The sequence below is a fragment of the Bubalus kerabau genome, chromosome 1 (genome assembly GCF_029407905.1).
Source record: "Bubalus kerabau isolate K-KA32 ecotype Philippines breed swamp buffalo chromosome 1, PCC_UOA_SB_1v2, whole genome shotgun sequence".
NCBI lineage: Eukaryota > Metazoa > Chordata > Mammalia > Artiodactyla > Bovidae > Bubalus > Bubalus kerabau.
This window is the reverse complement of record NC_073624.1, coordinates 138,106,535-138,132,185: the sequence shown is the minus strand read 5'-3', so window position 1 is coordinate 138,132,185 and position 25,651 is coordinate 138,106,535. Positions and strand designations below refer to the sequence as shown.

The 25,651-nt window shown below is 39.3% G+C and overlaps 1 protein-coding gene across 3 annotated transcripts in view; it reads right to left on the bottom strand.

The window, feature by feature from the left end:
• The window catches only part of PHYHIPL (phytanoyl-CoA 2-hydroxylase interacting protein like), a 105,809-nt gene that overhangs the window by 12,594 nt on the left and 67,564 nt on the right, over window positions 1–25,651 (bottom strand). Inside the window, exon 1 of one of the 3 annotated variants that reach the window (XM_055589605.1) lies at window positions 24,148–24,272. The exons of the other annotated variants lie outside the window; for them this stretch is intronic. The gene's annotated coding sequence lies outside the window, so the exon portion shown is untranslated. Of the gene's footprint in view, window positions 1–24,147; window positions 24,273–25,651 lie in introns of those variants that run through there. 3 annotated transcript variants of the gene reach the window in all.

The following is a 25,651-nucleotide window of genomic DNA, read 5'->3' as shown; positions in this document are numbered from 1 at the left end:
AAGACAAAGTAAAATTCAATGAAATAATTGAAAAATATGAAAAAATTTATATAATTTATATATAAAAAATATATAATGTGTTATTCATATTATAAAAGTCATAGGTCATAGATCAGCTATCTAACTTTTCTTTAACATAATAAAATAGCAAATCTTGATCAACAAAAACTGAAAGGAACAACAGTGAATGTCCCTTTCTAACAACACCCTCCACTTTCAGATTAGTTTGTATTCTTTACCCCCACAAGGTCTTCCCAGCTGGCTCACTGGTAAAGAATCCATATCCCTTGGGGTAGGAAATGGCACTCCTATATTCTTTCCTGGGAAATGGCATGGACAGAGGAGCCTGGCAGGCTATAGTCCATGGGCTCAGAAAGAGTCGAACATGACAGAGCATGCACGCACAGCACCCCCCACACACCCTCTCAATTACTGTTGTAAGAGTTTTGATAATTTGCAGTCTTATTAAATTATTCATCCATTTGTTTCACCGCAAGCTGTGTTGTGGCCAGAGCAACCTGATGACAAAGACTAATTTCAAAGTAACTAAAGTTCTTTATTGTCATTCTTGAACAATACTTTGAAAAATCCTTTCTTCTCTCATGTACTCCCTCACACTCTAGTTTACCCAGATTCCCATTTGATTAAACTCCCAGAAAAATTATTCCTTCACTTTTTTTTGCACGGCCCCCCCCACCCCCCGACACACACGGCCTCATAGCATCCCAAATTGCTTCTTGCAGATGACACCACCCTTATGGCAGAAAGTAAAGAGGAACTCAAAAGCCTCTTGATGAAAGTGAAAGAGGAGAGTGAAAAAGTTGGCTTAAAGGTCAACATTCCGAAAATGAAGATCATGAAATCTGGTCCCATTGTTTCATGGCAAATAGATGGGGAAACAGTGGAAACAGTGTCAGACTTTATTTTGGGGGGCTCCAAAATCACTACAGATGGTGATTGCAGCCATGAAATTAAAAGATGCTTACTCCTTGGAAGGAAAGTTATGACCAACCTAGATAGCATATTCAAAAGCAGAGACATTACTTTGCCAACAAAGGTCCATTTAGTCAAGGCTATGGTTTTTCCAGTGGTCATGTATGGATGTGAGAGTTGGACTGTGAAGAAAGCTGAGCGCCGAAGAATTGATGCTTTTGAACTGTGGTGCTGGAGAAGACTCTTGAGAGTCCCTTGGACTGAAAGGAGATCCAACCAGTCCATTCTAAAGATCAGTCCTGGGTGTTCTTTGGAAGGAATGATGCGAAAGCTGAAACTCCAGTACTTTGGCCACCTCATGCAAAGAGTTGACTCATTGGAAAAGACTCTGATGCTGGGAGGGATTGGGGGCAGGAGGAAAAGGGGACGACAGAGGATGAGATGGCTGGATGGCATCACCGACTCGATGGACGTGAGTTTGAGTGAATTCCAGGAGTTGGTGATGGACAGGGAGGCCTGGTGTGCTGCAATTCATGGGGTCGCAAAGAGTTAGACACAACTGAGTGACTGAACTGAACTGAACTGAAAAGCCTTTCAGAAGTCAAGTGACGGAAGAAACAAAGTGGAATCTCTTTAATGGCCTTGGGAAAGGGAAAGGCAATAAATATGCAAATGGTAATTTTTGTTCTAGTTAATAAAAGCTGACATTTTCTGATTGCAGTTATTTTCAAAACATAAGCAACATTAAATGAAAACCTTTCTGAACTAACAGCAGACATTTCTCCACAAATCACATGCATTATAAGAAGGAACCAAGATGGCTGAGGAGTAGGACTTGGAGCTTATTTCCTTCCACAAATACATCAAAAACACTTTCACAAATGGAATGATTTGCACAGAACATCTACTGAACACTGACAAAAGACCTCAGCTTTCAAAAAGGGCAAGAAAAGCTCAATGTAACCAAGTAGGACAAAAGAAAAATGAAACAAAAAATGAGAGAGAAAGGCACTGGATGGGACCTGTGCCCCAGGGAGGGAGCTGTGAAGGAGGAAAGGTTCCCGTACCCTGGGAAGTCTTCTCACCAGCAGGGTGAAAGGGGGGAATCAGCTGGGACAGAGGGGGAACACCAGTGTGCAGAAGGCAAGAGAGAGTGACCTGCACAGACAGTTGGCACTGCCACCCTGTGCCCCCCATCCTGGGGTGCTCGTCCACTGGTATGGGCAGCAGCTGGGTGCTGAAGCTCAAGCTTCAGGTCAGACCCAGGGAGAGGACTGGGGCTGCCTGTGGGGAAACAGCCTGACTCTTCAGTTGTGAACTGTGACAACTGAGGGTACACTAGGAAGAAACTGAGTTCACCAGAGAGGCAAGCCACCATTACTAGGGGAGCCTAGGAAGAGCAGTGAGACCGCCATAGGAGCTTCTTTACATGTGTGCATGCTCTCAGGCAACAGGATGCTACCTCTATGAGTTCTGGGGTTGGGCAAGAGCTGTTGCCACCATTGTGGGCTCTAGAAGTGGGCAGGGGCTGCTGCAGAAATTAGGGAACATGGCCGCAGAAGCCAGTTGCTGCCGCTGCGGTCAGGGCAAGCATTCATGAGCAGGGAGCAGGCACCAAGCCCCGCCTCTGCTGTCCTAGGAGGGCATGGGCTTTGCCACCACTGGGAGATCCAGAAGTAGGTGCCAATCACTGCTCCTGCTGTCCTGGGGTGCACACGCCACACTACTGTTGGGAGACCCGTGGGTGGGCGCTGATCACTGCCACCATACCAGGAGAGCACGCAAGGGGTGCTGCACTCACACACCCCATATCAAGGGGATAATGAGCAACGTACATTGAGGAAGGAGGCAGAAAGCGTTTCAAATAAAAGCAGCCCCTCAAGTTTGGACAAAATGGTGAAGTAAAAAGACTTGAGCTCACTTCCTCTTATAAAAACACCAAAATCACAACTGAACAACTATTGACAAAAAAGACTGGAACCTACCAAAAAAAGTTTTATACCCAAAGATGAAGAAGCTGTGAGATGGAGGGGGGGGGGTGGTAATTTCACAGTATAATCAAATCCCATACCAGCTGGTTGGGAGACCCACAGACTGGAAAATAATGGTATCACAGAGGGTCTCCCACAGGAGTGCTAGTTCTGAGCCCCACTTCAGGCTCCAGAACCTGAGGGTCTGGCAGTGCAAGGAGGCACCTCCAGCATCTGGCTTTGAAAACCAGCAGGGTTGGAGTGTAGGAACTCCCCAAGACTGGTGGATACAAAGACTCCACGCCTAGATGGTGCGCAGATGATTTCCTGTACCCTGGGACCCAGAACAAAGCAGTGACTCCACAGGAGCTTGGGCTAGACCTACCTGAGGGTCATGGAGAGTCTCCTGGGGAGGCGGGAGTTGGCTGTGGCACAGTGGTGGGACAAGGAGACTGAAGGCAGAGCGCCCCCCTCCCCCAACAATGAAACTGAAACTGTGATTTATAATCTGACAAACAAAAGTCTAAGATCAGATGGCTTCACAGGTGAATTCTATCAAACCTTTAGAGAAGAGTTAACACCTCTCTCTCTGAAACACCTCCAAAAGTTGCCGAGGAAGACACATTCCCAAACTCATTCTATGAAGCTACCATCAACCTGGTACCAAATCCAGGCAAAGATACCACACACACAAAAAGAAAATTATAGGTCAATATCACTGATGGATATAGATGCAAAAATTTGCAACAAGATACTAGCAAATAGAATCCAATGATACATTAAAAGGATCATATGCCATGATAAAGTGGTATCATGGGATGCAAGGTATCCCAGGGATGCAAGGATTTGTCAGTATCCACAAATCAACTGTCTGATACACTACACTAACATACTAAAGAATAAAGATCACATGATCATCTCAACAGATGATCAGAAAAAGCTTTTGACAAAATTCAACACCCAGTCATGATAAACTCTACAGAAAGTGGGCACAGAAGGAACATACCTCAACAAAATAAAAGCCATATTTGACAAACCTCCAGCTAACATCATATTCAGTGGTGAAAAGCTGAAAACAGTTCCTCTAATATCAAAAACAAGACAAAGATGTTCACTCTACCACGTTTATTCAACATAGTTTTGGAAGTCCTAGCCATGGCAATCAGAGAAGAAAAATAAATAAAAGGAATCCAAATGGGAAAAGAAGAAGTAAAACTGTCACTGCCAAGATGCTACCAGAAAACTACTAGAGCTCATCAATGATTTCAGTAAAGTTGCAGGATACAAAATTAACACATAGAAATCTGTTGTATGTCTATACACTAACAATGAAAGATCAGAAAGATAGATTCAAGAAACAATCCCATTTACCATCACATCGAAAAGAATAAAATAGGGCTTCCCTGGTGTCCCAGATAAAGAACCTGCCTGTCTGTGCAGTTGACACGGGTTCAATCCCTGGTCCGGGAAGAACCAACACGCTGCAGAGCAACTAAGCCCGTGCACCACAGCTATGAAGCCCAGGGCTCTAGAGTCCAGAAACCACAACCACTGAGGCCTCACGCTGCGACTACTAAAGCCTGTGTGCCCTAGAGCCCATGCTCTGCAACAGGAGAAGCCACCACAGTGAGAAGCCCTCAATACACCTCACCTAGAGAGTAGCCCCTGCTCTCCACAACTAGAGAAAAGCCCATGCAGCAACGAAGAACCAGCACAGCCAAAAGTAAATAAATAAAAATTATGTTTTAAAAAAGAATAAAATGTCCAGGAATAAACCAACCTAAGGAGGCAAAAGACCTGTACTCTGAAAACTGCAAGATGCTGATGAAATCAAAGAAATCAAAGATGACACAGATGGAAAAATATAACATGTCCATAGATTGGAAGAATCAATACTGTCAAAATGACTACACTACCCAAGGCAATCTACAGATTCATTGCAATCCCTATCAAATTACCGATGGCATTTTTCACAGAACTAGAACAAAATAATTTTTAAATTTGTATGCAGGCAAAAAAGACCCCAAATAACCAAGGCAATCCTAAGGGTGGGGTGGGGGGAAACAAAAATGGAGCTGAAGGAATCAGGATCCCTAAATTCAGACTATACTACAAAGCCACCATTTTCAAACATAAGGTACTGACACAAAACAGAAACATATTACCTCAATGGAAGATGATAAAAAGCCCAGAAATAAACCCACACACCTGTGGTCACCTAATATGTGACAAAGGAGGCAAGATACACAATGAAGAAAAGACACTCTTTTGAGGAGATGCTTCTGGGAAAACTGTAGAGCTACATGAAAAAGAATGAATTTAGAAAATTCTTTAACACCATATACAAAAGCTCAAACTGGATTAAAAGCCTAAGTATAAAACCTGATACTATTAAACTCTTTTAGAGGAAAACATAGGAATAACACTGTTTCATATAAATGATGGGTTTTTTAAATCCATCTCCTAGAGTCATGGAAATAAAAACAAAAAATAAATGGGATCTAATTAAACTCAAAAACTTTTGTACAGCAAAAGAAACCATAAATAAAATGAAAAGACAACCCACAGAATGGAAGAAAATATCTGCAAATGATGTGACTGATGAGGGATCAATCTCCAAACTATACAAACAGCTCATGCTACTCAATATCAAACAACTCAACTGAAAAAGGGTACAAGACTTAAATAGACATTTTACCAAGGAAGACATACAGATTGCCAACAAACACATGAAAAGATGCTAAACATCACTAATTATTAGATAAACGGAAATAAAAAGTACAATAAGTTACCACCTCATGCTAGTCAGAATGTCCTAAGTCGCTTCAGTTGTGTCCAATTCTTTGTGACACCATGGACTGTAGCCTGCCAGGATCTTCTGTCCAAGGGGTTCTCCAAGCAAAATACTGGAGTGAGTTGCCATGCCCTTCTCCAGGGGATCTTCCCATCATCAAAGGCCATCATCAAAAACTCTATACACAATAAATTCTGGAGAGGGTGTTGAGAAAAGGGAATCCTCCTACACTATTGGTAGGAATGTAAATTGGTACAACCACTATGGAGAACAGTTATACGTATTTTCCTTAAAAAATTAAAAATACAGCTACCATATAATCCAACAATCCTAATCCTGGGGGTATCTCCAAAGAAAACCATACTTCAAAAATATACATGTACCACAATGTTCATTGCAGCACTATATACAACAACCAAGACATAGGAAGTGATATAAATGTATATCCACAGATGAATGTATAAAGATGTGGTGTACATACACAATGGAATATTACCTAGCCATAAAAAATAATGAAATTATGCCATTTGCAGCAACATGGATGGACCCAGAGATTATCATACTAAGGTAAGTGAGTCATACAGAGAAAGACAAATATCATATGACATCACTTATATTTGGAATCTAATTTTAAAAAATGATACAAAAAAACTTATTTTATTTTTTTTTACAAAACACTAGGCCATTCAGATATTACCTAAAGGGGAAGTGACAAATGGATTATACAGTGCAAGTGACAAATAGATTTAAGGGATTAAATCCGACAGAGTACCTGAAGAACTATGGATGGAAGTTCGGAACACTGTACAGGAGGAGGTGATCAAACCATCCCCAAGAAAAACAAATGCAACAAGGCAAAATGGTTGTCTGAGGAAGCCTTACAAATAGCTGAGAAAAGAGAAGCAAAAGGCAAAGGAGCAAAGGAAAGATACACCCATCTGAATGCAGAGTTCCAAAGAATAGCAAGGAGAGAAAAGTCTTTTTAAATGAATAGTGCAAAGAAACAGAGGAAAACAATAGAATGGGAATCACTAGAGATCTCTTCAAGAAAATGAGAGATACCAAGGGAATATTTCATGCAAAGATGGGCACAAAAAAGGGCAGAAACGATCTGGACCTAACAGAAGCAGAAGATATTAAGAAGAGGTGGCAAGAAAACATAGAACTGTACAAAAAAGGTCTTAATGATCCAGAGAACCATAATGGTGTCATCATTCACCTAGAGCCAGACATCCTGGAGACTGAAGTCAAGTGGACCTTAGGAAGCATAACTACCAACAAAGCTAGTAGAGGTGATGGAATTCCAGCTGAACTAGTTCAAATTCTAAAAGATGATGCTATGAAAATGCTGCACTCAATATGCCAGCAAATTTGGAAAACTCAGCAGTGGCCACAGGACTAGAAAAGGTCAATTTTCATTCCAATCCCAAAGAAGGGCAATGCTGAAGGGAGTATGACAAGGCTGTATATTGTCACCCTGCTTATTTAACTTCTGTGCAGAGTACATCATGTGAAATGCCAGGCTGGATGAAGTTCAAGCTAAAATCAAGATTCCTGGGAGAAATATGAATAACCTCAGATATGCAGATGACACTACTCTAATGGCAGAAAGCGAAGAGGAACTAAAGAACCTCTTGATTAAGGTGAAAGAGGAGAGTGAAAAAGCTGGCTTAAAACTCAACATTCAAAAAACGAAGATCATGGCATCATCCAGTCCCATCACTTCATGACAAATAGATCCAGAAACAATGAAAACAGCGAGAGACTTTCTTTCCTGGGGCTTCAAAATCACTGTAGATGGTGATGACAGTCATGAAATTAAGAGACACTTGCTTCTTGGAAGAAAAACTATGGCAGACCTAGACCGCATATTAAAAACCAGAGACATTCACTTTGCTAATGAAGGTCCCTATAGTCCAAGCTGTGGTTTTTCCAGTAGTCATGTATGGATGTGAGAGCTGGACAATAAAGAAGGCTGAGTGCCAAAGAAGTGATGATTTTGAACTGCAGTGCTGGAGGAGACTCTTGAGAGTCCCTTGGACTGCAAGATCAAACCAATTCAATCCTAAAGGAAATCAAACCTGAATATTCATCTGAAGGCCTGATGCTGAAGCTCCAATACTTGGTTACTCATTGGAAAAGACCTGATGCTGGGAAAGATTGAGGGCAGGAGAAGGGGGAGACAGAAGATGAGATGGTTGGTGGCATCATCGACTCAATGGACATGAGTCTGAGCAAACTCAGGGAGATAATGAAGGAGAGGGAAGCCTGGGGTGCTGCAGCTCATGGGTGTGCAAAGAGTCGGCCATGACTGAGTGACAACAAAACAAAAAGACTCACAGATGTAGAATACTAACTTGCACTTACTAAAGGTGTTTGGGAGGGATAAATAAGGAGGCTTCAAATAACATTTCACACTACTATTTATAAAATAATCAACAGGGACCTCCTATAAAGCACAGGAAACTTTACTCCATAGTTTATAATAACCTGTATGGGAAAAGACTCTGAAAAAGGATATATGTATAACTGAATCACTTTTTTCTACACCTGAAACTAACATAATGTTGTAAATCAACCATATTACAATATGAAATAAAAATTTAAAAACAAATCATATGCATTATAACTCTCCACATAATTTCTTTTTAATTTTTTAACTTTAAAATATTGTATTGGTTTTGCCATGTATCAACATGAATCTGCCACAGGCATACATGTGTTCCCCATCCTGAACCCTCCTCCCTCCTCCCTCCCCGTACCATCCCTCTGGGTCGTCCCAGTGCACCAGCCCCAAGCATCCAGTATCGTGCATCGAACCTGGACTGGCGACTTGTTTCATATATGATATTATACATGTTTCAATGCCATTCTCCCAAATCATCCCACCCTCTCCCTCTCCCACAGAGTCCAAAAGACTGTTCTACACATCAGTGTCTCTTTTGCTGTCTCGTATACAGGGTTATTGTTACCATCTTTCTAAATTCCATATATATGCATTAGTATACTGTATTGGTGTTTTTCTTTCTGGCTTAATCATTTCAAAACAACTGAGTGACAAAATTGTTTTTTAAGAAAAAATAAAGCTATTTTGAATTTGATCCAATTTATTGAAAATACACCTTCAATATATTGCCAGTATCTAAAGTACTATATTTTGCCATGTAAACCTCCAGTATTTTTATCTTTTCAACTGAAATTTACAGTTTCTAGAATATAATCTTAATACTTTGCTTTATACAGGTTCTCTTCTACTTGTTGAAACTTGATTAAAATTTTGTTACCTTTATTAAAAGGTGGAAACTTGCTCAAATCAGATTTTGCCATTCAGAACAATATAAAGCTTGAATCTACAGGATGTGTTATATCAGGAACACTTATTTTCAAGTTCCTTATCATAATCTGAATTCTTAATAAAACCACCAGATTAGCCTCTATGCAGCTTTCTTACTTGGAAAGAAAAATAATTTAAATAATTCTTACCAATTTACATGTAACTTGCTTTTTACGCATGCTGTATGAATTCATTTTTAACTGAGATTTTGAGATAAGTGACAGAAAACAATGATTCTGTCTTTAAAATTGGTGAAAACAATAGGGAGCCACATGATGTTAATATTCAATAACCAGCCAATACTATCTCAGATCTGTACAATCAAGTGTACTTTCAAATGCAGCTTCCCCTTCACCATATTGGTAATTCAAGCTACATTTTTTTCTACTTTACATGCCAAATAATTCTAATAACTGTGGCTATACTGCTCACTGGTCATACTGAGCGAAGAACAAATAAGTGGGGCTTTCTATACATCCAAAATATGAAAATTGCTTTTTTCAGAACAAGTATTTCAAAATTACTTTCCTAACAACAGCAAGTACTAAAATACAAACTGAAAACCTAGCCAAATTATACTGATATATTTTATATGTATGGTTCTTCTTTCACTGAACTTAAGCTGAGTACCAAAAAATGATATTTTAAAAAACAGATTTATTGAAATAAAATTCACATACCATACAGCCATTTGTTTAAAGTGTACAACTCAATGTCTTTTAGTAGATTCAGAGTTCTGTATCCATCCCACAATCAGAACTTGTTTTTTATGTCAGAAGAAACCCCACACACCTTAGCTGTCACTCTCCAATCCCAACCTCTTCACGTTCCCTCTTCCTTCAATCACTAATCAATTTCCTGTCTTTGGATTTGCCTATCCTGGGTATTTCATTTAAATGGTATCATATAATATGTGGTCCTTTGTGACTGGCTTCTTTCACTTAGCATACAATTTTCAAGTCTCACTCATGTTGTATAAAGACTTTATTTCTTTTTATTCCTGAATATTTCATTGTATGGATATACCAGCTTTTCTTTATCTACTTGTCAGCTGATGGATATTTGGCTTGTTTCTACTTTTTTGACTATTTGTTGCTATGAACATTCATGTACAGGTTTTTGTGTGAATATATGTTTTCTCTTTTCTACAGTATATACCTGTAAGTTGAACTCTTGATTCATATGGTAACTTTATGCTTAAATCGCTAAGGAACTGCCAAACTGTTTTTCAAAGTGGCTACACTATTTTATATTCCCACTAGCAGTGTATATGGGTTCTAATTTCTCCACATCCTCATCCACACCTCTTATTATCTATCTTGTACTTTTGGTATCACTGTACATTTGGTATCATTAGGCCATTGCCTAATTCAAGGTCACAAAGATTTACACCTAAATTTTCTTCCTAAAATTTGACACTTACATTTAAGTTTTAGATCCATTCTTAGTTAATTTTTATATATGGTTATGAAGTAGGGGTCCAGGTTCATTCTTTCCCATGTAGATATACAGTTGTCCCAGCACCATTTATTATTTTTTCCTCATTTAGATATACAGTTGTTCCTCCACCATTTATTATTTTTCCACCCTTGTCTAAAATTAATTGGCTAAGCTATACTGCTACCTTTCGAGTCCAGGTTGCCATCAGTTCTCACCTAGATGATTACAATAGGAAAGCTCAGCTGGCTTATACCCATGATTCTCCTAATTTCAGTCTCATTAGAGCTGTTGCTGCTGCTGCTGCTGCTGCTAAGTCGCTTCAGTCGTGTCCGACTCTGTGCGACCCCATAGACGGCAGCCCACCAGGCTCCTCCGTCCCTGGGATTCTCCAGGCAAGAACACTGGAGTGGGTTGCCATTTCCTTCTCCAATGCATGAAAGTGAGAAGTGAAAGTGAAGTCGCTCAGTCATGTTCGACTCTTAGCGACCCCATGGACTGCAGCCTGCCAGGCTCCTCCATCCATGGGATTTTCCAGGCAAAAGTACTGGAGTGGGGTGCCATCGCCTTCTCCGCTCACTAGAGCAAGCTGCTTAAAACTATCTAAAAGATTCTCTATGCATTTAAAATAAAATCAGCACTCCTTACCTTAGCCTATTAATTCTAATTTGAACCTTTTATTATCAGTTGGGGCTCAATCAGATAAGAGATGCATTATAAGTGATATAGAGTAAGATTTACCATAGAGGTTTCACATTGAGCAATTAAGAAGAGGTAGCAAGAATACACAGGAGAACTGTAAAAAAAAGAAGAAAAAGTTTTAATGATCTGGATAACCATGATGGTGTGGTCACTCACCTAGAGCCAGACATCTTGGAATGTGAACTCAAGTAGGCCTTAGGAAGCATTACTACTGATAAAGCTAGTGGAGGTGATGGAATTCAAGCTGAGTTATTTCAAATTCTAAAAGATGAGTCTGTCAAAGTGTTGCACTCAATACACAAGCAAATTTGGAAAACTCAGCAGTGGCCACAGGACTGGAAAAGGTCAGTTTTCATCCCAATCCTAAACAAGAGCAAAGCCAAAGAATGTTCAAACTATTGTACAACTTCACTTATTTCACATGCTAGCAAGATTATGCTCAAAATCCTTCAAGCTAGGTTTCAGGAGTACATGAACCGAGAACTTCCAGATGTATAAGCTCAATTTAGAAAAAGGCAGAGGAACCAGAGATCAAATTGCAAACACTGGATCATAGAAAAACCAAGAGAATTCCAAAAAACTTCTACATCTGCTTCATTGACTATACTAAAGACTTTGACTATATGGATCATAACAAACTCTGGAAAATTCTTAAAGAGATGGGAATACCAGACCATCTTACCTATCTCCTGAGAAGCCTGTATGTAAGTAGAGAAGCAACAGTTAGAACAGGATATGGAACAATGGCCTGGTTCAAACTTGGGAAAGAAGTATGACAAGGCTGCATATTGTCACCCTGCTTATTAAACTTCTATGCAGAGTATATCATGGGAAATGCCATGCTGGATGAAGCAAAAGTTGGAATCAAGGCTTCCGGTAGAAATATCAACCACCTCAGATATGCAGGTGATACCACTTTAATGGCAGCAAGTGAAAAACTAAAGAGCCTCTTGATGAAGGTGAAAGAGGAGAGTGAAAAAGCTGGTTTGAAACTCATCATTCTATACCTCATTAACAAATTGAAAGATAAAAACCCATATGATTATCATAATAGATGCAGAGAAAGCCTTTGACAAAATTCAACATCCATTTATGATTAAAACCTCTCCAGAAAGCACAAATAGAAGGAACACACATCAGCATAATAAAAGCAATATATGATAAGTCCACAGCAAACATTATCCTCAATGGTGAAACATTAAAAGCATTTTCCCTAAAGTCAGGAACAAGACAAGGGTGCCCACTCTCACCACTATTATTCAACATAGTTTTGGAAGTCCAAGCCACAGCAGTCAGAGAAGAAAAAGAAATAAAAGGAATCCAGATTGAAAAGAAGTAAAACTCTCACTGTTTGCAGATGACATAATCCTCTACTTAGAAAACCCTACAGACTCCACCAGAAAATTACTAGAGCTAGTCAAATGAATATAGTAAAGTTGCAGGATATAAAATTAACACACAGAAATCCCTTGAATTCCTATACACTAACAATAATAAAACAGAAAGAAATTAAGGAAACAATTCCATTCACCATTGCAATGAAAAGAATAAAATACTTAGGAATTAAATCTACCTAAAGAAACAAAAGACCTATATATAGATAACTATAAAACGCTGATGAAAGAAATCAAAGATGATACAAATAGATGGAGAAATATACCATGTTTCTGGATCAGAAGAATCAATATAGTGAAAATGAGTATACTACCCAAAGCAAGCTATAGAATCAATGCAATCCCTATCAAGCTACCAATGGTATTTTTCAGAGAGCTAGAACAAATAATTTCACAATTTGTATGGAAATACAAAAAACCTTGAATAGCCAAAGCAATCTTGAGAAAGAAAAATGGAACTTGGAGGAATCAACCTGCCTGACTTCAAGGCTCTACTACAAAGCCACAGTCAAGACAGTATGGTACTGGCCCAAAGACAGAAACATAGATCAATGGAACAAAATAGAAAGCCCAGAGATAAATCCATGCACCTATGGACACCTTATTTTTGACAAAGAAGGCAAGAATATACAATGGAGAAAAGACAATCTCTTTAACAAGTGGTGCTGGGAAAACTGGTCAATCAATTGTAAAAGAATGAAACAAGAACACTTTCTAACACCATATACAAAAATAAACTCAAAATGGATTAAAGATCTAAATGTACGACCAGAAACTATAAAACTCCTAGAGGAAAACATAGGCAAAACACTCTCTGACATAAATCACAGCAGGATACTCTATGAACCATCTCCCAGAGTAATGGAAATAAAAGCAAAAATAAACAAATGGGACCTAATTAAAATTAAAAGCTTTTGCACAATGAAGGAAACTATAAGAAGGTGAAAAGACAGCCTTAAGAATGGGAGAAAATAATAGCAAACAAAGCAACTGACAAAGAATTAATCTCAAAAATATACAAGCAGCTCCTGCAGCTCAATCCCAGAAAAATAAATGATCCAATCAAAAAATGGGCCAAAGAACTAAACAGGCATTTCTCCAAAGACGACATACAGATGGCTAACAAACACATGAAAAGACGCTCAACATCACTCATTATCAGAGAAAGGGAAATCAAAACCACAATGAGGTACCACCTCACACCAGTCAGAATGGCTGCTATCCAAAAGTCTACAAACAATAAATGCTGGAGAGAGTGCGGAGAAAAGGGAACCCTCTTACACTGTTGGTGGGAATGCAAACTAGTACAGCCACTATGGAGAACAGTGTGGAGATTCCTTAAAAAACTGGAAATAGAACTGCCATATGAACCAGCAATCCCACTGCTGGGCATACACACGGAGGAAACCAAAATTGAGAGAGACACGTGTAGCCCAATGTTCATCGCAGCACTGTTTATAATAGCCAGGACATGGAAGCAACCTAGATGTCCACTGGCAGACAAATGGATAAGAAAGCTGTGGGACATACACACAATAGAATATTACTCAGTCATTAAAAATAATGCATTTGAATCAGCTCTAATGAGGTGGATGAAACTGGAGCCTATTATACACAGTGAAGTAAGTCAGAAAGAAAAACACCAATACAGTATACTAACACATATATATGGAATTTAGAAAGATTGTAATGATGGCCCTATATGCAAGACAGCAAAAGAGATGTAAAGAAGTCTTTTCGACTCTGTGGGAGAAGGCAAGGGTGGGATGATTTGAGAGGGTAGTGTTGAAACATGTATATCATCATATGTGAACTGGATCACCAGTCCAGGTTCTATGCATGAGAGAGTGTGCTCAAGGTTGGTGCACTGGGATGACCCTGGGGGAGGGGATTGGGAGGGAAGTAGGAGGGGTGCTCTGGATGGGGAACACATGTGCACCTGTGGCTGATTCATGTTGATGTATGGCAAAAACCACTACAATATTGTAAAGTAATTAGCCTCCAATTAAAATAAATAATTTAAAAAATAAAAAAATAAAACATCATTCAAAAAACAAAGATCATAGCATCATCCAGTCTGATCACTTCATGGCAAATAGATGGGGAAAAAGTGGAAATAATGACAGATTTCACTTTCTTGGGCTCCAAAACCACTGGAGACAGTGACTGCAGCCACAAAATTAAAAGATGCTTGCTCCTTGGAAGAAAAGCTATAACAAACCTAGACAGCATATTTAAAAGCAGAGATAATATTTTGCTGACAAAAGTCTGTGTAGTCAAAGCTATGATTTTTCCAGTAGTCATGTACAGATGTGAGAGATGGATCATAAAGAAGGCTACATGTGTGCTGCTGCTTCAGTCGTGTCTGACTCTTCGTGACCTCATGGACTGTAGCCCTCTAGGATCCCCTGTCCATGGGGATTCTCCAGGCAAGAATACTGGAGTGGGTTGCTATGCCCTCCTCCTAGGGATCTTCCCAACCCAGGGATTGAACATGGGTCCCTTATGTCTCCTGCATTGGCAGGCAGGTTCTTTACCACTAGCACCACCTGGGAAGCCCCGAAGAATGCTGAGTGCCAAAGAATTAAGGCTTCCAAACTGTAGAATTAATGCTTTCAAATGCTAGAGAAGACTCCTCAAAGTCCTTTGAACAGCAAGGAGGTCAAATCAGTCAATCCTAAAGGAAATCAACCCTGAATATTCATTGGAAGGACTGGTGCTAAAGCTGAAGCTCCAATACTCTGGCCACTTGATGTGAAGAGCCGACTCATTGGAAAAGACCCTGATGCTGGGAAAGATTGAAGGCAAAAGGAGAAGGGAGTGGCAGAGGACTGGATGGTTAGATAGCATTGCTGACTCAATGGACATGAGTTTGAGCAAACTCCAGGATATAATGTAGGGCAGGGAAATCCCCGTGTGCTGCAGTCCATGGGGCTGCAAACAGTTGAACACAACCTAGCAACTGTACAAAATGTGATAACTAGCAAAAGAATCTACGTGAAGATGTTCCTGTACCTGATGCTGGGCCTGAAAGGAAGGAGGAATGTGAAGTGAGGAGGGCAAAAATGACCTGCAAGAATTGGCTGCAAACCCTGAGAATGAACGAGAACTTGTATCTGTCTCAATTTCAATGATGTGGGTGAACAGCAGAAGAAGCTGACACTCTTCATCATGGCTTTTCACACATACTTGGCCTAACATTAGGAGGAACCAAGGGAGAATCAGCAGCAGCTAGAGTACCTGAAGCTACTATCCCATGACACCACCCTGAGCCAGCAGTTTGGAGACAATGTGTGTGATCTGCAGGAGAACATGATCCTACACATGGACCTTATAAAGACATATGTGGCTGCTGCTTTACTTACGCCTTCCAAATCTCATGCAGATGTCTCCCCTATGCAGAATTGTTTAGGAAAGCCAATGCCCTAAGCCCCAGCTCAGGAAGCTTAACACAGTATAGACCTACCACTAGCCACATGTTGTGAATCAGGCCCAAACACACCACTTTTAACCATACTTAAATTATAAATAATGATAGTAGAAAAATGATCCTTCTGCCTAATCCTTCTAGCTGAGTCACTCTCTCTGTTTGATACCTTGTAATTTAAACACTGAAATGTAAGAAATCGTTTACTGTTAAATGTGTAGTAATGAGTTCTCTGAGGAATTAAAAACCATGATACATTAAAAAATCAATTGGCTATTGTATGATTTAATTCTAGATTTTCAGTTCTACTTTATTCATCTATATCTTTATCCTTTTCCATTACCACCCTACTTTGATTATTGTCGTAGCACTGTAGTGTGTTTTCAAATTGAGAAGTACGAGTTCTTTAATTTTGTCCTTTTTAAAGATTATTTTGGCTATTCTGGGTCCCCTGACTTACTACATGAATTTTAGGATCAGCTTCCCTGATAGCTCAGACATTAAAGAATCTGCCTGCAATGAAGGAGACCAGGGTTCAATTCCTGGGTTGGGAAGATCCCCTGGAGAAGGGGAGAACCTACTCCAGCATTTTTGCCTGGAGAATCCCCATGGACAGAGGAGCCTGGCAGGCTATAGTCCATGGGGTCTCAAAGAGTCAGACACGACTGCGTGACTAACACTTTCACTTTTGTTAGTTTTTGCAAAGAAGTCAGGTGAAACTTAGATATTGAGATGAGCCTATAAATCAATTTGAGTGATACTGTCAATCTTAATGACATTGTCTTCTCCTTCATAAAGATGAAATATCTTGCCATTTATTTAGGTCTTCTTTAGTTTATTTCAACAGGACCAGTTCTTAAATGCCTTAAAAGCAAGAGTGTTTAATGAGGAAATAAATTTACATTATCAAAAAGATCACTGTAAATTCATCCCTTATTAAAAGTCTATTATTGATGCTAAACAAACATATACCAAGTTTAGAAAAAAATATAATCCCCATGTACATATCACCCAGCTTCAACAAATACTAACATTTTGCCAGTTTTGTTTCACCTGTTTACCATTTATTTATTCACCTTCTAATTTTTTTATAGTATTTTAAAATATAATTTCAGGCCTATAGGACTTCCCTGGTGGTCCAGTACATAGATAAGAATCCACCTGCCAATGCAGGGGATATGGGTTCAATCCCTGGTCCAGGAAGATTTCATGTGCATGAGGAACTAAGCCTATGCACCGTAACTATGGAGCCCATGCACAACTAGAGTAGCACCAGCTTGCTTCAATGAGAGAAAGCCCATGCACAGCAAAAAAGACCCAGCACAGCCAAAATAAATTTTAAAAATTCAGGCTTACAAAAAGTTACAAGAATAGTGCTAAGTCCTTCCATTACTTTCCTAAGATTCTCCAGTTATCTCCTCTTAAACCTTCCATTTTCCCCTTTCTCATTCCATGGGTTTCCCTGGACCTTTCCCTCTCTTTCTACTTGCTTCAGGAATGGACTTTGGATCAGTTCAGTTTAGTTGCTCAGTTGTGTCAGACTCTGTGCAACCCCATGAATCGCAGCACGCCAGGCCTCCCTTTCCATCACCAACTCCCAGAGTTCACACAAACCCATGTCCATCGAGTCAGTGATGCCATCCAACCATCTCATCCTCTGTTTCCCCCTTCTCCTCCTGCCCTCAATCTTTCCCAGCATCAGGGTCTTTTCAAATGAGTCAGCTCTTCACATCAGGTGGCTAAAGTATTGGAGTTTCAGCTACAAAATCAGTCCTTCCAATGAACACCCAGGACTGATCTCCTTTAGGATAGACTGGTTGGCTCTCCTTGCAGTCCAAGGGACTCTTAAGAGTTTTCTCCAACACCACAGTTCAAAAGCATCAATTCTTCAGTGCTCAGCTTTCTTTATAGTCCAACTGTCACATCCATACATGACCACTGGAAAAACCTTAGCCTTGACTAGATGGACTTTGGATAGGAGTTTGTAAAATAGTGGCAGTGATTTTTCTTAAAACTTATAGGTAATTTGAAGGCTATACATTCTCACTTTAAAGTTATCTACCTAAAGAATCTAAAGACCTATATATAGAAAACTATAAAACACTGGTGAAAGAAATCAAAGAGGACACTAACAGATGGAGAAATATACCATGTTCATGGATTGGAAGAATCAATATAGTGAAAATAAGTATACTACCCAAAGCAATCTATAGATTCAATGCAATCCCTATCAAGCTACCAACAGCATTCTTCACAGAGCTAGAACAAATAATTTCACAATTTGTATGGAAATACAAAAAACCTCGAATAGCCAAAGCGATCTTGAGAAAGAAGAATGGAACTGGAGGAATCAACCTACCTGACTTCAGGCTCTACTACAAAGCCACAGTTATCAAGACAGTATGGTACTGGCACAAAGACAGGAATATAGATCAATGGAACAAAATAGAAAGCCCAGAGATAAATCCACGCACATATGGACACCTTATCTTTGACAAAGGAGGCAAGAATATACAATGGATTAAAGACAATCTCTTTAACAAGTGGTGCTGGGAAATCTGGTCAACCACTTGTAAAAGAATGAAACTAGAACACTTTCTAACACCATACACAAAAATAAACTCAAAATGGATTAAAGATCTCAACGTAAGACCAGAAACTATAAAACTCCTAGAGGAGAACATAGGCAAAACACTCTCTCTGACATACATCACAGCAGGATCCTCTATGACCCACCTCCCAGAATATTGGAAATAAAAGCAAAAATAAACAAATGGGACCTAATTAACCTTAAAAGCTTCTGCACATCAAAGGAAACTATTAGCAAGGTGAAAAGACAGCCTTCAGAATGGGAGAAGATAATAGCAAATGAAGCAACTGACAAACAACTAATCTTGAGAATATACAAGCAACTCCTACAGCTCAACTCCAGAAAAATAAATGACCCAATCAAAAAATGGGCCAAAGAACTAAACAGACATTTCTCCAAAGAAGACATCCAGATGGCTAACAAACACATGAAAAGATGCTCAACATCACTCATTATCAGAGAAATGCAAATCAAAACCACTATGAGGTACCATTTGACACCAGTCAGAATGGCTGCGATCCAAAAGTGTACAAGTAATAAATGCTGGAGAGGGTGTGGAGAAAAGGGAACCCTCTTACACTGTTGGTGGGAATGCAAACTAGTACAGCCACTATGGAGAACAGTGTGGAGATTCCTTAAAAAACTGGAAATAGAACTGCCTTATGATCCAGCAATCCCACTGCTGGGCATACACACTGAGGAAACCAGAAGGGAAAGAGACACGTGTACCCCACTGTTCATCGCAGCACTGTTTATAATAGCCAGGACATGGAAGCAACCTAGATGTCCATCAGCAGATGAATGGATAAGCAAGCTGTGGTACATATACACAATGGAGTATTACTCAGCCATTAAAAAGAATACATTTGAATCAGTTCTAATGAGGTGGATGAAACTGGAGCCTATTATACAGAGTGAAGTAAGCCAGAAAGAAAAACACCAATACAGTATACTAACGCATATATATGGAATTTAGAAAGATGGTAACAATAACCCTGTGTACGAGACAGCAAGAGAGATACTGATGTATAGAACAGTCTTATGGACTCTGTGAGAGAGGGAGAGGGTGGGAAGATTTGGGAGAATGGCATTGAAACATGTAAAATATCATGTATGAAACGAATTGCCAGTCCAGGTTCGATGCACGATACTGGATGCTTGGGGCTGGTGCACTGGGACGACCCAGAGGGATGGAATGGGGAGGGAGGAGGGAGGAGGGTTCAGGATGGGGAACACATGTATACCTGTGGCAGATTCATTTTGATATTTGTCAAAACTAATACAATTATGTAAAGTTTAAAAATAAAATAAAAAAAAAAAATAAAGTTATCCTGAAGGTGTGGGATTTAGGTCATTGTATTTTATTGTTGCTGTTCAGTTCAGTCACTCAGTAGTGTCTTATTCTTTGCGACCCCATGGACTGTAGCACACCAGTCTTCCCTGTGCACCAACAAGTCCCAGAGCTTGCTAAAACTCAGGTCCATAAAGTCAGTGAAGCCATCCAACCATCTTATCCTCTGCAGTCCCCTTTTCCTCCCACTTTCAATCTTTCCTAGCATCAGGGTCTTTTCTAAGGAGTCAGTTCTTCCCTTCAGGTGGCCAAAGTATTGGAACTTCAGCTACAGCATTAGTTCTTCCAAAGAAATCCCAGGGCTGATCTCCTTTAGGATGGACTGGTTGGATCTCCTTGCAGTCCAAGGGACTCTCAAGAGTCTTCTCCAACACCACAGTTCAAAAGCAACAATCCTTTAGCACTCATCCTTCTTTATGATCCAACTCTCACATTAACACATGACTACTGGAAAAACCATAGCTTTGACTTGATGGACCTTTGTCAGCAAAATAATCTCTCTGCTTTTTAATATGCTATCTAGGTTTGTCACACATAGCTTTTCTTCCAAGGAGCAAGCGTCTTTTAATTTCATGGCTGCAGTCATCATCTGCAGTGATTCTGGAGCCCAAGAATATAGTCTCTCACAGTTTACATTGTTTCCCCATCTATTTGCCATGAAGTGATGGGACCAGATGCCATGATCTTAATTTTTTTGAATGTTGAATTTTAAGCCATCTTTCTCACTCTTCTCTTTCACTTTCATCAAGAGGATCTTTGGTTTCTGCCATAAGGGTGGTGTCATCTCCATATCTGAGGTTATTGATATTTCTCCCGGCAATCTTGATTCCAGCTTGTGCTTCCCTCCAGCCCAGCATTTCACATCTTGTACTCTGCATGGAAGTTAAATAAGCAGGGTGACAATATACAGTCTTGACATACTCCTTCCCCAATTTGGAACCAGTCCATTGTTCCATGTCCAGTTCCCTTGCTTCTTGACCTGCATACAGATTTCTCAGGAGGCAGGTCAGGTGGTCTGATATTCCCATCTCTTTAATGCTCCACAGTTTGCTGTGAACCACACAGTCAAAGGCTGTAGTGTAGTCAATAAAGCAGAAGTAGACACTTTTCTGGAATTCTCTTGCTTTTTCTATGATCCAGTGGATGTTGGTTAATTCACTCTCTGGTTCCTCTGCCTTTTATAAATCCACCTTTACATCTGAAAGTTCTCGGTTCATGTACTGTTGAAACCTAGCTTGGAGAATTTTGAGCATTACTTTGCTGGAATGTGAGATGAGTGCAATGGTACAGTAGTTTGAGCATTCCTTGGCATTGCCTTTGGGATTGGAACAAAAATTGACCTTTTCATTTTTTCAGTTTTTGCTGACTATACAGAGTTTCTCCATCTTCGACTGGAAAGAATATAATCAATCTGATTTTGGTATTAACCATCTGGTGATGTCCATGTGTAGAGTCATCTCTTGTGTTGTTGGAAGAGGGTGTTTGTTATGACCAGTGTGTTCTCTTGGAAAAACTGTTAACCTTTGCCCTGCTTCATTTTGTACTCCAAGATCAAATTTTCCTATTACTCCAGGTATCTCTTGACTTCCTACTTTTGCATTCTAGTCCCCTATGATGAAAAGGACATCTTTTGGGCAGTTAGTTCTGGAAGGTCTTGTAGGTCTTCATAGAACCATTCAACATCAGCTTCTTTGGCATTAGTGGTTGGGGCATAGACTTGGATTACTGTGATACTGAATGGTTTGCCTTGGAAATGAACAGAGATTATTCTGTCGTCTTTGAGATTGCATCCAAGTACTACATTTCGGGCTCTTCAGTTGACTGTGAGGGTTACTCCATCTCTTCTAAGGGATTCTTGCCCACAGTAGTAGATATAATGGTCATCTGAATTAAATTCACCCATTCCAGTCCATTTGAGTTCACTGATTCCTAAAATGTCAAAGTTCAGTCTTTCTATCTCCTGTTTGACTACTTCCAATTTACCCTGATTCATGGATCTAACATTCCAGGTTCCTATGCAATATTGTTCTTTATGGCATTGGACTTTGCTTCCATCACCAGTCACATCCACAATTGGGCACTGTTTTTTCTTTGGCTCCATCTCTTCATCCTTTCTGGAGTTATTTCTCCACTTATCTCCAGTAGCATACTGAACACCTATCGACCTCAGAGTTCCTCTTTCAGTACCATATTTTTTTGCCTTTTCATAATAGGGCAAATGGGGTTCTCAAGACAAGAATACTGAAGTGGTTTGCAATTCCCTTCTTAATCTCTACATAATATCTGGGTTGGGGGATTCATATTCACCTATTTAGAAATTAGATTCATTCCCTTTTAATGTTTATTGTTTGTTAAGTTTAATCATTGTTGGAAAGAAATTTTTGTATTTTTAATTTTATTAAAACTTCCTGAAAGGAAGATTTTTAACGTGAAATCTCTACCTTGGATTTTTATGCTATATTTTTGGCAGGTGGTTGAACTAAGTGGCTGGCTTCTCACTTTGGCTTTGAGAAATCATTCTAGATTTGTAAAGCCTGTTGAAGATGCTTATTATTCTGCCGCTAACTTATGTGTCCCTTCATATTTATTGTTTTTGTGTTAGTTTTACATGTGTATCTGATTCACATTGCTGTACACTTAAAACTCACACAACACTGTAAATCAACTACACTTCAATAAAAAATTTAAAAGAAAGAAATCCCACACCGAAAAATCTAGTTTCTCAGCAACTCTGAAGTATCTGCCAGTGTTGCTAGCTATGATCACAATGCTGTGGAGGAAGCAGCATTTCCACACATGGTGACAGCAGTGAGAAAGCTGAGGAAATGGTATTCTACATAGAGGAGACAGAAAACCATTAGGAAAAGGGTACTCCCATTTCAGTTAATTCAGCACATGGTACAGGAAGAAAACACTGAGTTGGAATACTAAAAAGGACTAGAAATGTTGTCAACAAAGTTGAGGAATCATCTCTAAGAGAAAAAACTAATACGTGATTTAGATGGTGTTCAATAGATATGGCACAAAAGAAAATTTCACTAAAATGTGTCCTCAGATTCATAGTTGGGTTCAAATGTGCCCTTCAAATATACCAAGAAAGCTATTTTTTAAATACCCATGAGTATCCACTGTAATTCCATGTATTTAAGAAGGTATCTGAGATGTACACACACAAACTCTCTATCTAAAGGAACTTAAAAGACTCTAGACTAAAACCTTTTAACCCTACCAAAGGATAATAAACCCACTTTGCATCTACCTTTAGTATCATATATTGCACTCTATGCATATAAAATATAAAACCAGGGTTACTGCAGCATTATGAATTTATATATATCACTAAATACTGTCAGCATATTTCAGTAATTATCTACTTTATAATAAAAAAGACTTTCATGTTAGGATATTTTCCCTTCCCCCTCAAGAATTAGAAAAGTTACTCTAAACAAACATTACTCATTATAATCTTTATTCTTTTATTTTACAGTCATGTTCAGAATATAAATATTACAATCTTTTTGTTTCATTATATCTATGTATGCACATTCATCTGTTTGATTATATGATACACACATATATAATATTTTTTCTTTTTAATAGCTTTGTACAGAGATTTATTTATCTATCAATGTCCTTAGCTAAATTCTTTACACTCTGAGATGAATTTATATTTATCTTTTTGAAAGATATATCGAAGAGAAAGTTACTTGGTTATCAATATTACCTTATGAAGTAAATCACCCGATTTTAGTGCAGTTTTATCCTGAATAAAGATTTAAAATGTAACCACCTAACAAACAGATGTACTCTGACAAATACTGCAACAGAACATGTTTCTATTTTATTGAGGACCTCTGTTTTTAGCAAAAATTTTGCACCATTGTCCCTTGGCCTCACAAGTTTTGTAAAAACAAGTAGTTTTTCCTCCTTATATTATATTTCCTAGACTGCTATCATAAAAGTCAATCTAAATTCTTAGTTACAGTAGATAAAAGGGCATAAATGACTCAGTTTGAATAAAGTAAGAGAAAGAGTGCTTTGGCTGAGCTATATAAAATCCCAGAAAGATGCTGCTGTTAAAATGCAACACTCAATATGTCAGCAAATTTTGAAAACTCAGTAGTGGCCACAGGACTGGAAAAGGTCAGTTTGCATTTCAATCCCAAAGAAGGGCAATGCCAAAGAATGTTCAAACTACTGTAAAGTTGCACTCACCTCTTCTGCTAGTGAGGACTCAAAATCTTTCAGGCTAGGCTTCAGCAGTATGTGAATGAAGAACTTTCAGATGTACAAGATGGGTTTAGAAAAGGCAGAAGAGCCATAGATCAAATTGCCAAGATCTGTGGGATCATAGAAAAAGTAAGGGAATTCCAGAAAAACATTTACTTCTGCTTTACTGACTGTACAGCCTTTGACTGTATGGATCACAACAAACTGTGGAAATTCTTAAGGGATGGGAATACCAGACCACCTTATCTGCCTCCTGAGAAACCTGTATGCAGGTCAAGAAGCAACAGTTAGAACCAGACAGGGAACAAAAGACTGGTTCAAAATTCGGGATGGAGTATGACAAGGCTGTATATTGTCACCTTGCTTATTTAACTTCTGTGCAGAGTACATCATGTGAAATGCCAGGCTGGATGAATCACGAATTGGAATCAATACTGCTGGCAGAAAATACCAACAGCCTCACATATGCAGATGATACCACTCTAATGGCAGAAAGTGAAGAGGAAAGAGGCAGAAAGCCTCTTGATGAGCCTCCTAATGGGGCTGAAAGAAGAGAGTGAAAAAGTTGGCTTAAAACTCAACATTCAAAACATTAAAATCATGGAATCCAATTCCATCCCTTCATGGCAAATAGATGGGTAAACAGTGACAGATTTTATTTTCTTGGGCTCCAAAATCACTGTGGACAGTGACTGTAGCCATGAAATTAAAAGACGCTTACTCCTTGAAAGGAAAGTTATGACCCACCTAGACAGCATATTAAAAAGCAGAGAGATTATTTTGCTGACAAAGGTCCATCTAGTCAAGGCTATGGTTTTTCCAGTAGTCATGTATGGATATGAGAGTTGGACCATAAAGAAGGCTGAGTGCTAAAGGATTCTTGCTTCTGAACTGTGGTGGTGGAGAAGACTCTTGAGAGTCCCTTGGACTGTAAGGATATCAAAGCAGTCCATCCTAAAGGAAATCAACCCTAAAATTCACTCCAGTACTTTGGATACCTGATGGAAAAGACCCTGATGCTGGGAAAGATTGAAAGCATGATGAGAAGTGGGTGGCAGAGGATGAGATGGTTAGAAAGCATCACTAACTCAATGGACATAAATTTGAGCAAACTCTGGGAGATAGTAGAGGAGAGGGGAGCGGGACATGCTGCAGTCTATGGGGTCGCAAAGGGTTGAATATGACTTAGTGACTTGAAAAACAAGAAAGGTACTTTAAAAAATTAGCTTTGGGTTGTCCTTACAAGAAAAAAATTGCAGGTGTTAGATTCACTTCCCTTCAGTTCAGTTCAGTCACTCAGTCATGTCCGACTCTGTGACCCCGTGGATTGCAGCACTCGAGGCCTCCCTGTTCATCACCAACTCCTGGAGTTTACCCAAACTCATGACCATTGAGTCGGTGATGCCATCCAACCATCTCATCCTCTGTTGTCCCCTTCTCCTCCTGCCCTCAATCTTTCCCAGCATAAGGGTCTTTTCAAAAGAGTCAG